A 12,896-nucleotide genomic window follows, 5' to 3' on the forward strand; every position below is an offset into this window, starting at 1 on the left:
TCTGATTGTAGAAAGAATGGACATAAAGTTTAATAGAAAATCCTCTCTTGTTTGCTATTGATGATGTGAGGAGTTATCAGTGAACCTTCAACCATCAGTGGAACTACAACGGTGGTATTACTGAGTGATTGGATTATGAGTGATTTTTCATCTTTGCTTCTTTGTGCTTCTATTTTCATAAGAAAAATGAGGTGAGAGTAGTCAATGAGTCAGTAGATTAATCAATAATACATGTGGGAAAAGGATACTGTTTTGAGAATTTGGGGAAATAGAATAAAAATACCTTCACTTAACTCCTAGGGGTTGCTTTTGTCCATTATGTTCTGAGCCTTTTCTGCTCAGAAGTTAGATTTTTCTTTTCCTGAAGCAGCTCTTTCTGCCCATCCATGGATCTCATCAGCACAATCTGTAGGATTTATACACAGCTGGCTTTCCCCGTTTTTACTTTTGAATGGGTAGATTATTTCTTTCCAGCAGTTCTGTTTTTTTTTTTTTTTCTGATTGACCCAAAATGGGTGCAGATGTGGTAAGCACATGCTAAAAGTTGTTGAATATTATTTTCACCCCAAAGAAAGGCCTGACATAAGCAGTTTCGGATTGTGTGAATTCTTGATTTCACAGTGGCCTTCCAACACTGGCTCTGTTGCCAGTGATAACAGAAACCAGGGAGAGACCTTGGGAGGTAAACCACAGATTTACTTAGTTTCCAAGAATTGATGACCTCATCTGTTCCATGGTGTGTGATTTTGTGAAACGCAGAGGTGTCAAATGAAGTTTTGCTTTTCAGAATTGGTGCTGGGGGCTCAATCACAATGGATGGTATTTTCCCTATATTTTTTTCCTTTATTTTTCAGGGCATACTTACAGATGCCAACTTCTCTTATTTGCTTATTTACACCAAAGATAGTCTCTTTGTGCCAATTCCAAATTCCAAATTTTTTATTTGGTTCTAATACCTTTCTGTTAGCTGCATGGTATATTGAAGAAACATCAAACTAGGAGTTGAAAATCTTTTTTCTTCTTGTGTGTGAAATGAATATATATTGCAAATATGTAATTTCTGAAAAATAGGATAATGTACCTTCTACCCAACACAATCTTATTGTGTTAATCTTATTGCTCCTAAAGTGTTTTTTAATACTTATGGAAACATGTCGTGAAATAGCATCAGTGTGACTACATATTTTTTTCTTTTTTGGTCTGGAGACGAAAATTATACATTCCAGAGGTTCTCAGAGAGAAAGCTTTCATGTTCCCACAGATGACTTTTTTTTTTTTTTTTTTTTTTACCTGAGGAAATTAATAGCTTCCTTCTTGATAGGAGATAGTCAAGGAATTGATTGAATTAGTATACTTCTTTATTGTCTAAACATCCAAGAGCCAGATTAATGCACTCATTCATTCACTTCTTTAACAAAAATGTATTGAGTACGTACCAGGTACTTTGCCAGAAATCAGGGACACAGTGACATTCAGAGAAACAGTTCCTGCAGCCTAGTGTGGAGATGGTCAAATAAGCAATTGCCATAAGACATTGGAGAAACCCCTGAACCTAGATTTGGGGGTCAGGAAAGAGATTTTGAGAGGAAAAGGGATCTAAAACACAAGGAGGTGTTATCCAGAGTTTTGCACTGTTGGGAAAGGACAAGTGACAGGGTGTGCACGTGTTTGTACGTGAAGGAAAAGGAGAAAAGAAGGGACCGGGGAGCATTAGATAGTTAATTGCTTAAGTCTACATTTGGAATGAATTAAAATAACAATAAAAGCTGGTGGAAACTTACTCCATGATCATCATTAGGGTCTTACAAGCTTACTGGCTAGTTCCAAGGTTTGCTTTCTTGGAACGTATAAAGAGAATTTAATAAATTTCCCCTTAAGGGGAGGAGAAAGTTAATAGACCACTAAAAGGGCCTAATTTACCTCCCAGGATTAGATTACTCAGAGTTAAAATAGGGCAATTAAGATGCAGAAGCCATGTTTAAAAAGCTAGGAAGTATACTCAGTGCAACGCTAAAAGGGCCGAGTCCTTCAGAAGGCACTACAGTTTGTTCAATGTACTGAAGCTTTAATTTCTCAAGAACCTCACACCTTGGTTTCAGCTAAAAAGAAAATGAAGCAAGTCATACTGATTCTGTTTTTCATTGTCAGATGCAGTCTTCCCTGTATTAGATTGTTTGGTTTCACTATTGCAAGGATCAAATTCATGCTGTAAGAGGAAAATCAAATGATCTTTCTGAAATATGTCTTGGATTTCTTTTACCAGCTCCAAATGAATGAGTCATAATGATTCCATATGACGGAGCCACGTTCTAAGCTCAACTGCTAGCCCTGAGATAATCCCTCCTGATTATTTGGCCTATTTTCCTAACTTTTCATTTGAACCGCCATGCAATGTCATTTCTTATCCATCTGAGAGTCCAGTGGACCTCTTGGTGGAGCTGGTTCTGGATGCCACGATGCTCCTTTAACTTTTTGTAGAGAGATCCAATCCAGTTTCTAAACACACCTGGTCTGGGAGGGGTTTGAAATTCTGCAAGTTCTTTAAGATGCTTAAATTTCAATTCAAGGACTGGGGCATGCATTAATTTAAATTATTTAAAAGACAGTGGACGCTTCAAGTGGTCCTTCAAACTTGGGATTTATTCGTTCATTTAAGACCGATTCACTGAACATCTATGACACACCTAGCACTGTGGCTGAAAGTCTAGACATACTGATTCTGAGTCAGGATTTCAGTATTAATGACACAAATTCTACTGATCTGTCAAACACGGCAGGGACCATCCTAATCCTGGCTCTGCCACTCAGTAGCTTTGTGACCTTCAACAGACCTCTTCTCTGTGAACTTCAGTTGTCACAGTCTTCAACTGTGCTCAACAACATTCACATTTACCAGTAGATTGGAAAAGACTGGAGGCGACAAGCTGAGCAGAGGAGGAGCTGCTTTGTGAGCTCTGGCTTCTCACTGTTCACCTGCCAGGTACTACCTTCCAGGACCAGCCGACCCACGGGGCCGCCACGGACAATCTCCTCAGGAGTCACTTCACGAACTCCTACTTTTACATCAGGCCTGACCTTTAACAGGACTTCCTCCAGAAGCCTTTCTTGACATCCTCTGTGGCTCTACACCCCCAGGAGGCATTTGTATGGGCCCTGCACTACCTCTGTCATAGCCCTTACCATGATTTATCATGACGGATGTTTCATCTGTCGTCTATCTCTCTGCTGGAGTCGAAGCTTTAGGAAGGCAGGTCATGTATCTGCTCTGCTTTGTGTTATAGCCTTAGTGTTTAACACAGTCCATTTATCATTGTCGAGTGAATGAATGAATGAATGAATGACTGTATCCTTCCTTACAGGCTGGCTAAAGAGGCATTTGCAAAGGAGACCAGAAGGGAGCACACTTGGTCCATATTGGTTGCCATGCGCTAGGACACCTGCAGTTTAATTGTAAGGCTTATGACCATGTTATGGGACAAGAGGTAATGGTATTTTGATCCCTGTCTTCTGCAGACAATGAGGGTCAGAGAGTCGTCACAGTGTTTGCTCTCCCAGAAAGTAGGAGGCCCAAAATTAGAACTCAGCTCAGTTTGATGCCAAGCGCTCTGTTCTTTCCATTAAATCACAGCATTTCTTAGCACTGAGAAACTCTTTTGGAACTTGCAGCAATGGTAACCGGGATGAAGGCCACCTGGAATTTGATCTTCGTGGGTGCTTTCTCATATAGTTTATTTTTCATTTCTATCTGCTGCTTTGCTCTTATCAAATAAAGATAAACAGCAGCTGCTACTGTGCTGTTGATTGGGATTTCTATTTGAAAATGAAATCTTGGGCATCTGTTCTTTCCTGTTATATTTTATTATGGAAAAAAATCTATTTTTTAAATTTTTTTTTCAAGAGGTAATGCATGTCTATGGTAAAAATGTAAGCAATACAAAAAGTCATTTCTTTTTTTTAAACACATGATAGCATACTGTGCTTATCTCTGTATACTTTGCTTTTGTCAGTGAATAATATATCTTCAAGATTATTCCATATTGGTTCATAAAAATACATACTTCACTGTTTTAATGATTGCATATAATTTCATCTTATTTGTAACACATAACTGGTAGGTGTAATAATATGATAAACACAAAAAGTACGCCAACATCAGAGGTTGTGCTATTTACCTGGTGAGCTTGAGACTGTTATTTTCGTGAACGCAGGTTAAATCAAACAATATGACTGATAAAAATAGAGTAGAAAAGTACAGTTTATTTTTATATTGAAAAAAATAAAAATATTTAAAAAATTCCATTCTTTTTATTGTTAACCATTATGGTCAAGTATCACTTAGAGTCCCAGAGTTTTAGAAACAAGAATCATATTAGGGGTGATTTAATACTGTGGTTTTAAAGAAATGAGGGTGTATGTGTGTGTGTACATTTTTCTTAAAAAGTAAGCTTATACAGAGGCAAAATCGTGATTGTTTGTTGAGCACATGCTTTGGGCCTGGAACAACATCATCATCATCATCATTATCTTATTGCTCACAACAATCTTAGAGAGGGGTACCATTATCATACTTATTTTATAGGTGGGAGGCAGAAATGCAAATTCTGATTCTAAATCCTATGCTTATAACTGTCACACACCATTTTGTCTACCAGCTACAAAATGACTCAATTCCAGAAATGGTCTCCATGGCTACCCACTTAGCCCCCAAATTCAACCTTGAAGTTCCCCGAAGGGGCTCCTCCAAATCTTTAAGGATTTTTCAGAACATTTTTTTCTAATACTGTTCATTATTATTTTTTTATTACTTTCAGAGGTAGAATTTAGTGATTCAGCCATTGAATATAACACTCAGTGCTGTTATATCACATGCCTTCCTTAATGGCCATCACTCAACTATCCCTTCCATCCTCCTTCCCCTTAGCAAACCTCAGTTTGTTTCCTAGAGTTCAGCATTTCTTATGGTTTGTCTCTCTCTCAATTTTCACCTTATTTTATTTTTCCTCCCCTTCAGTTATGTTCATCTGTTTTGTTTCTTAAATTCCACATATGAGTGAGAACATATGGTATTTGTCAGAACATGTATTTAAAATCCTCACAGAATCTGTGCCATAATTAATAATCAGCCGCTACTCATTGGTATGGCTGTACCAGTTTTAAAAATATTAAAATATTTTTGAATGGTCACTAAATAATCCCACAGGAACCCAGCCACTCCCTGAGACATGCTGGTTGTTATGGTCTGATTTGTGTCCTCCCCCCAAATTTATATGTTGAAGTCCCAACCCCCTATCCAGGATCTCAGAGTGTTTAACTATGTTTGGAGATAAAGTCTTTGAAGAGGTGATTAAGTTAAAATGGGGTCATTAGAGTAAGGCCCTAATCCCATCTAATGGAAGTCTTTATGAGAAGAGGAAGAGATACCAGGGCTCTTTTCTCCGGCTCCATGCATGCACAAAGGAAAGGCCGTGTGAGGACACAGTGAGAAGACTTGCCATCTGCAAAGCAAGGAGGGAAGCCCCAGAAGCAATCAAATGCATTGACACCTTGACCTTGATCTCCAACCTCCCAGAACTGTGAGAAAATAACCAACTCTTGTTTTAGGCACCCAGTCTGTGTATTGTGTTAATGGCAGTTTGAGCAGACTAACACACTGGTCCTGCTCATAATTTGGAGACTAGAGTCAATGCCCGGCAACCAGCAGAGGGCCTTCCCAAGGGAACTTGATCTGGTTGGTTAATCCATGTAACTGTGCCCTCCCTAGGAATAGATATTTTGCTTGTTTGCAACAAACAATGCTACCATGAGTTATCTTGTACATATGTCTGTATGCTCATTGTATTTTAGTATTCGTTTCCAGAAATGAAATTGCTGGGTTGGGTAATTTCAGACATAAACTACATGTATTTTAACATTCTTCGTAAAATACTTAAAAACTTTTCTCTGGGCAAAGCTGCATTGTGGAAGACACTAGCGTATTGGTTGAGCTTGTTCTGGCTTCCTGACATTCACAGCTACCTTGCCTTTGAAGAAAGAGTTTCAAAGTAGGAAGTCTTTCAAATGCATTAGGGAGAAAGAGTTTGATATAATCCACCGCCTGATAAATGAAACCCAAAGCCACAAAGGGAGGAAGTGTCTAAGCAGCTCTGACAATGGCTTTGGGTGTGAGCAAGGCCACAGAGCACCATCGCTGAGAATAGAGGCTTAAAATGATGCCTTTTTCCCTTGGGCGTCCTTTGCCCACAAAACTTATCCATGATGACAGTTTACATTATATTCATTCCTTCAGGAATAATTACTGTGCCTCCATGTGGAAGTTTTTTCATTCCAAAGAAGCAGGATCATCCATCATATCAATGTGATATGGTTTTGCCAGATGCCAGATGAATTAGCAAATGGTATTCAATACACACATTCATCAATTCTGACTAGTGCTTAAATAAAATCATAAGGATATAGCTTTGGAAAATACTAGTGGGCTTTCAACATATTTGAAAACACTGTCCAGACAGATAGATGGTTCTTTTAGTCCCTGGAAAAAAATTTAGAATTAAAATAGCTTTTGTCAAAAAACTGGCTCTTCTTGAATTTAAATTGAAAACGGCCAGAGCCAGAAATTCTCCAATGGGAGTGTACACCAACATCACCTGGAGGGTTTGTTAAAACACAGATTACTGCGCCACACCCCCAAATTTTACACTCAATAAGTAGAGAGCGGGACCGTGGTTCTGCATTTCTAATAAATTGTCAGATTACGCTGATGCTCCTGGTCACACTTTCAGGTTTGTTATTCTCGAGGAGCCTTTTACAAAATTTAAGTCACATATGAATCACCTAGGGATCTTTTTAAAATGCAGATTCAGAGACAGCAGGGGCTCAAAATTCTGCATTTTGACAAGCTCCCCGATAATGCTGATGCGCCTGGTTTGCCGATCACACTTAGGGAATCAAATTTCTATACAACCTATAGCACATTTTAATTGTCTGACAGTTTGGGAGGTTTCTGATGAAAAGATAAAGGTAATTAAAGGAATGTTTGAACTTCACCCAGTTTCTCTGTTAAATGTGAAAGAATGTTTTGAAACTGATTGCCAGGCCTTTTACTATAACTTGGCTCATGATCCTCTCACGCAGGAAACATACTCAGTTTGACCCATTCTTGCCACTTCCCAATATTGCTGAGGCCTACTTTGATTGATTTTCAACTATATGTCAACAAACAGAAACCGGGCATGGAATGTTTTTGGTCCTTGAGACCACATGGAATGTGGTTAGAAACTAAGGTTTAGAATAAGGTCTCCTAAGACACAAAGCCCAAGACAAGTGTGCTACTTCCTCTCTCTCTCTCTCTCTCTCTCTGTCTCTCTCTCCTTGCTTAGGAGAGGCAGGATGGTGGAGACAGATTTAAAGACTGTGAAAGGGAGAGAGGGAGATACTTGATGGTGACCGTTTTCTTTTTTTTTTTTTTTTTTTTAGTAGGCACACAGTGAGAGAGAGAGGCAGAGACATAGGCAGAGGGAGAAGCAGGCTCCATGCACCGGGAGCCCGACGTGGGATTTGATCCCGGGTCTCCAGGATCGCGCCCTGGGCCAAAGGCAGGCGCCAAACCGCTGCGCCACCCAGGGATCCCCTGGTGACCGTTTTCTAGGAGTAAAGAGTGGACTTGCTGGAAGCTAGTGCTCCAGTGTGGGGCAATTTCCCATAGACCTAATGTCTCCAGCTGAGGTCTTTGAATTAAGAAAGTAGAGGTCTCTCAGTTTCTCAATCTCAACGCAAAGTCTCCAGGAAGGATGCTAGACTTTAGTCGTTGGATTCCAGGACCCATCCTCTGTCCCATGCTTCACATACAGGTTATATTCTGGGGAATTTGCATTGCAGAACCACAGACTCTTAGAGTTGAGAAGAACTTGAAGAGTTATCCGAGGCTTTTTCTCCTCTGAGACTGCTTCTTCACTCATAAAACTCACAAGAGATAGGTTTACAACCCATCTATCTCCAAGGTAACATTTGCTAGATATCAGAACATTTCATCCAAAATTATATCAGAACATTATACATCCAAAATCTGGGGATGTTCCGACTCATATTAGGACATCTAGGAAGTTTGATAAGCATGGACTCAGTTACTGCTGAAGGAGATGAGAGATTTTATGAAACATTTCACCCAAATGTAGAAGAATCTGAGAAGAAACTTGTTCCACTATTATTTTTGCAACCCCTAGCTCTGGATTCTCTGAGCTGGTGTTAGATTCAAGCGCTCTATCTTTTACAGCAGGCCTCCTTCTCAGACTGCATGTCACTGGCTTTGGTTTGGAAAATATAGTACATAACTAGCAAGTTCACTTTTCTGGGGGTTGACATCTCCTTGTCCCCAGAGTGTCTCTCTCTGGCCTGATGGATCCTGTCTGTCCCCCTGTCCTGGATCCAGTTTCTATGTTGACACCCCCACTCTCCTTGAGGCCCTTCAGACTCCGAATCAAACACTTGGGAAGCTTTCTGAGCCCCACGCATCTATGAGCCACAATTTGTGTGGGTTCAGAAAGGTTAGCCCAGAGTGTTGCAAGGAATAAAATACAGATTCTGTTTTTTAACTTTTTTTTTATTACTTTTAAGCATCATCAGTAAATTGCTTCACCTCTTATGACTTAAAACAGACCATCAAGACTTAAAAAATTCACAGCCATTCCTCAAATCTGAGTTCCTGAAGGTCTCCTGTCTGTATTATCTTTTCCAAAACTATATAATCAAGCTGTGTAACCAACTGTGTAACTGAACTCTAAGCAAATATTAAGATATGTTCAAGCTTAATATTTTCTGCGGTGTATAATAAAAACATAATTATTCATTGTTTAATCATTCATTAATGGATCATTTATTCAATGAGCACTTATGTTATTCTGTACCCACAATGTTAGATACAGGGAACACAAAAACCAATGAGGCATGGTCTCGCCCCTGATGGAACTCACTGTCTGGGAGGGGGGAGGTAGGCATTAGTTTCTTCATTCATTCATTCATTCATTCATTCCAAGAATATTATTGAATTTCTATCATGTTCCAGTCACTGTTCTAAGCACCGAGGAGCTTACATTTTAATGACAGGGGCTGGGGGCACGGGAAGGAAGGAGACAGACAATAAAAAAGTGAACAAATGAGATCACATTGGGTAAAAAAATAATCATAAAAAAATAACAACAACAACAAAGGAACAAACAAAAAAAATTTTAAGACAAGGTAATGGGACAGAGTGGTCAGAGAAGGCGTTGCTTACCAGGTGATAATAACAATGAGATTTGAAAGACGAGGTCTTGCAATGGTCTGGAGGAAGAACATGGCAGGTGGAAAGAATCAGTGGTAGAAAGGTTTGGAGTCCAGGAGAAACCCTATATGTTCCAGAGAACAAAGTCCAGGAGAGTCATGACTCAATAAGGTAGTGGGAGGAGCTAAGATAGCATAGATGGTCTCGGAAAGACGGGCCTGCCTAACACTGAGGAGGTCACGGCAGTCTTCACAGGCGAGATGGCTTTCACAAATTCTTTAAGGGTGGGAGCCTGTGGTGGCTCACCTGGGATAGTTCTGGGACTCTTGCCTGAGGAGATTGAAGCAATGAGTGGGTAGGGAGCTGGGTGGAGAGGGAACATGGTAGCTGGGGCCACACAGTCGGAAAGCTTCTTAAAATTTTATGCATTCCCATAAATGATAATGTCCCAGACAACTTACATGCCTAAAGATACTGCTTTCTAATGATTTTCCGTAATTAGATATACTTTGGCTCTGTCCTTTTCTGAGTGATCACAAATTCCAACTTAGAAAGTCTTCACTAATGAAATCTTCATACAGTCATACCGTGTTGTCAAGGCAGTTGCGATCTACGCCAAAAAAGCTTTTTCTTATCATGAAAAAAAATCTATCTTTAAAAAAACATGTGTGTATATGTTGTGTATTATTTTTTTTTCTTTTTAACGGAGATATTTAGGGATAAAGAAAAATAGTGAATTTAGTCACCTTGATTAGTCCTTCCTGATAAGGACTGTGGGTTTTCTAAAAATGCTATCTCCCTTGTGGCTGGAAAAAATTTAATGACATTAATGCTTAAAAATAAAAAGGGGTTTAATGCAATACAAGATTAAATAGCAGAAGTATTTGTATGGAAGTGTGTGTGTGTGTGTGTGTGTGTCTGTGTGTGTGTGTGGGGGGGAATTCCAATATTTTAAGACAACAAATGATCCAGGTGTGCCCGTGGGTTTGAGTACCACCATCGCCTCGGGATGTTACTATTCCTCTTCTTTCAGGTTCTCAGCACATCTGGGGCTTTATGGATAAAAATGACATGTAATGGAGCTCATTTTAGCATCACCCTAAACCATCTGATGCATTCAAACCTCTCTTCCATAGTCTGAGAACAATGTGATTCTGGGTTTTAAAATCCCTCTTGAGTCTATTCCTGCCTTTCTGAGTGAGACCAACAATGAAGCTGGTGTTGTCCTCCCCGAGCTGCCCAGCACAGGTGAGGGCTTTGTGAAATAGGTTTCATAATTCCTGACACATACATTCATCTATGCATTCATCTACGCTTCCTTGCATCCCTGGGCAGCCCTCCCTCCCCCCCATCCCGAAAACTTTATTTTTAACTAAGAGGATTGCAAAGCTTGGTATTTTCGAGAATTGTGGTAGTGTTTGTGGTCTTAAAAAAATAAATTACATTCTTATGCATAAGCTAAGGTTAGGAAAGCATGTAATATTTTCTCTCATGTTTTATCTTTTAATAGAAAGATTATAATAATAGCACTTTAAATTCAACTCAGATAGCAGTTTTTTAACCAATTTTTTAGGAACCGTATTTCTCGTTCTATCTTTTCGGTACACATTTGAATTACTTTTAAACTTCCAAGTACACCACGTTCCCCAGAGGTTGCCTTCATGGAGGATGGAGCATTTTCCAGTTAACCCTGCTTAGTGGCTGAAATTGCTCAATTTGTTTAAGATTGCACCTGAATTAATGCAGTGAGTGAATTACCTATTACTTTTTAAAATTCAAGACACTGTGCAACCTTTTCAGTTATTCAGGGCCAGCATGAAAGCATAAGTGGAGTGAATGATGTGACATATAATTTGAAGAGAGATGCTAAGAGACACTCCTTTCCATTCCCTACCCCTTTCTCTCTCCTCAGGGCCCCAAATCTCTCTATTAGAAGGACTTTGGGCCTGGAAGTATGAGAATAGAATGCAAATACCTATGTTAAAGAGTTAAATGCAAAGCAATGATTAATCTCTGACTTCTCTGTGGAAATGTAGTCCTCATGTTACTTGGCAAGAACTTGGTGGGGAGGGATCACATTGGCAAGTGTTTTATTTATTAGAATAGTAGAGGGCAGGGGCACCTGGGTAGCTCAGTGGTTGAGCATCTGCCTTTGGCTCAAGGCATGATCCTGGGGTCCTGGGATTGGACTCCCTGTGGGGAGCCTGATTCTCCCTCTGCCTGTGTCTCTGCCCCCTCTCTCGGTGTCTCTCATGAATAAATACATAAAATCTTAAAAAAGAAAAGAACAGTAGAGGACATACAAGTCCTAATTTTCTTACCCTTTTTTAAAAATCCAGAATGTATGTGAAGAACTGGGGAGCTGTAGAGGGAAAAAAGGATTGTGTAAGTAAGTGGCAGAGAGATGAGGGCTCCTCATGTGCCTGTTTGACTCAATTCTTCCAGAAACTCTTTCCATCTCTGCACACTCATTCCATTTTTCAGATTTGCCCTTTCCGACCTCCACCCAGCCTCTTAATGGAATTCTCTCCGTCTGCAAGTCTGCTTGTTTCCAGAACTCTTCTCCAACAGTGATTCCCTTCCTCCTCTCTTGATTCCTGAAGTGCATCCCCTCTACCTCCACAGCACAATGTGTGCCTCTCTTGCAGTCAGCTTTTCTTACAGGGATTTTTTGGTTCTCTCTCTCTCTCTCTCTCTCTCTCTCTCTCTCCAGGTTGTGAGCTCTTCAATGGCTGAGACGAAGGGTCCTTTTTTCTCTGGAGGACCTGGCCTAGTTAGTCAATAAACGGAGAATAAATGCATTTCCGTGCGGCTCTTGTGTGCTTCCCCACTTGTTTATGCCCTATATTAGATGATAAACATTGCGGGATCAACTTCCATTTCAATACCTTTAATTTTTTTTTTTTGGTTTTTTAGTCATTACTACTTTTTTTTTTTTTTCACTCTGAGTTCCTCACAATCCTTATAAAATGGAAACCACATATATAAAGTCTAATTCTGTATTTATCACTGTCCTCCAGCCCTCTGGTCAACCTGACGGCTGTTCCCTGCTTGACAGAAGAAGAGCAGCTATCGGTCGGGTTGAAAACCTCCACCTCCTGACCTCTCTCACTTGCTAGGTTTTGCTTCCCTCTTCCACATGAGACTCCTTCTTCACCACGCTACTTTGCATTTCATTTGTTGTGTGTCCTCTGAGAGATTGTTTCATCATGCTTCTCTTCTTTTCTGTATCTCTTGGACCACTCCAGTGAATGCTCTGGCCAGCATGTAAATATACGCAAGTCTTTTTCAGTAAAAAACTCATAAGCACATGTTCTTATATCTCTGTTCTTCCTTCATCTTTATTCAATAAAATAATAATCATTACTCACAATCCGAATCTCAGTTTTCATTTACTCCTGACAAATGTCATTGCCAAAGTGAAGGCTCGTTTTGGTCTTCAATCTTACTTTTATCCTTGCTGCATTTGACTATAGGGAGCATAGTCAAATTTCTGAAACTTTCTGCTTTTCCAACTTCCCGATTTTCACTTACATCTCCAGCCAGTCCCTTGAGCTGACTCTCTGAGCCACTCTTTTTCCATTTGCTGCCTCAACGCTGATATTTTCCAAGGCCCTGCTCTTGGCTTGCTTCTCTTCTC

Source organism: Canis aureus, chromosome 22 (genome assembly GCF_053574225.1).
Source record: "Canis aureus isolate CA01 chromosome 22, VMU_Caureus_v.1.0, whole genome shotgun sequence".
NCBI classification, from domain to species: Eukaryota; Metazoa; Chordata; class Mammalia; order Carnivora; family Canidae; genus Canis; species Canis aureus.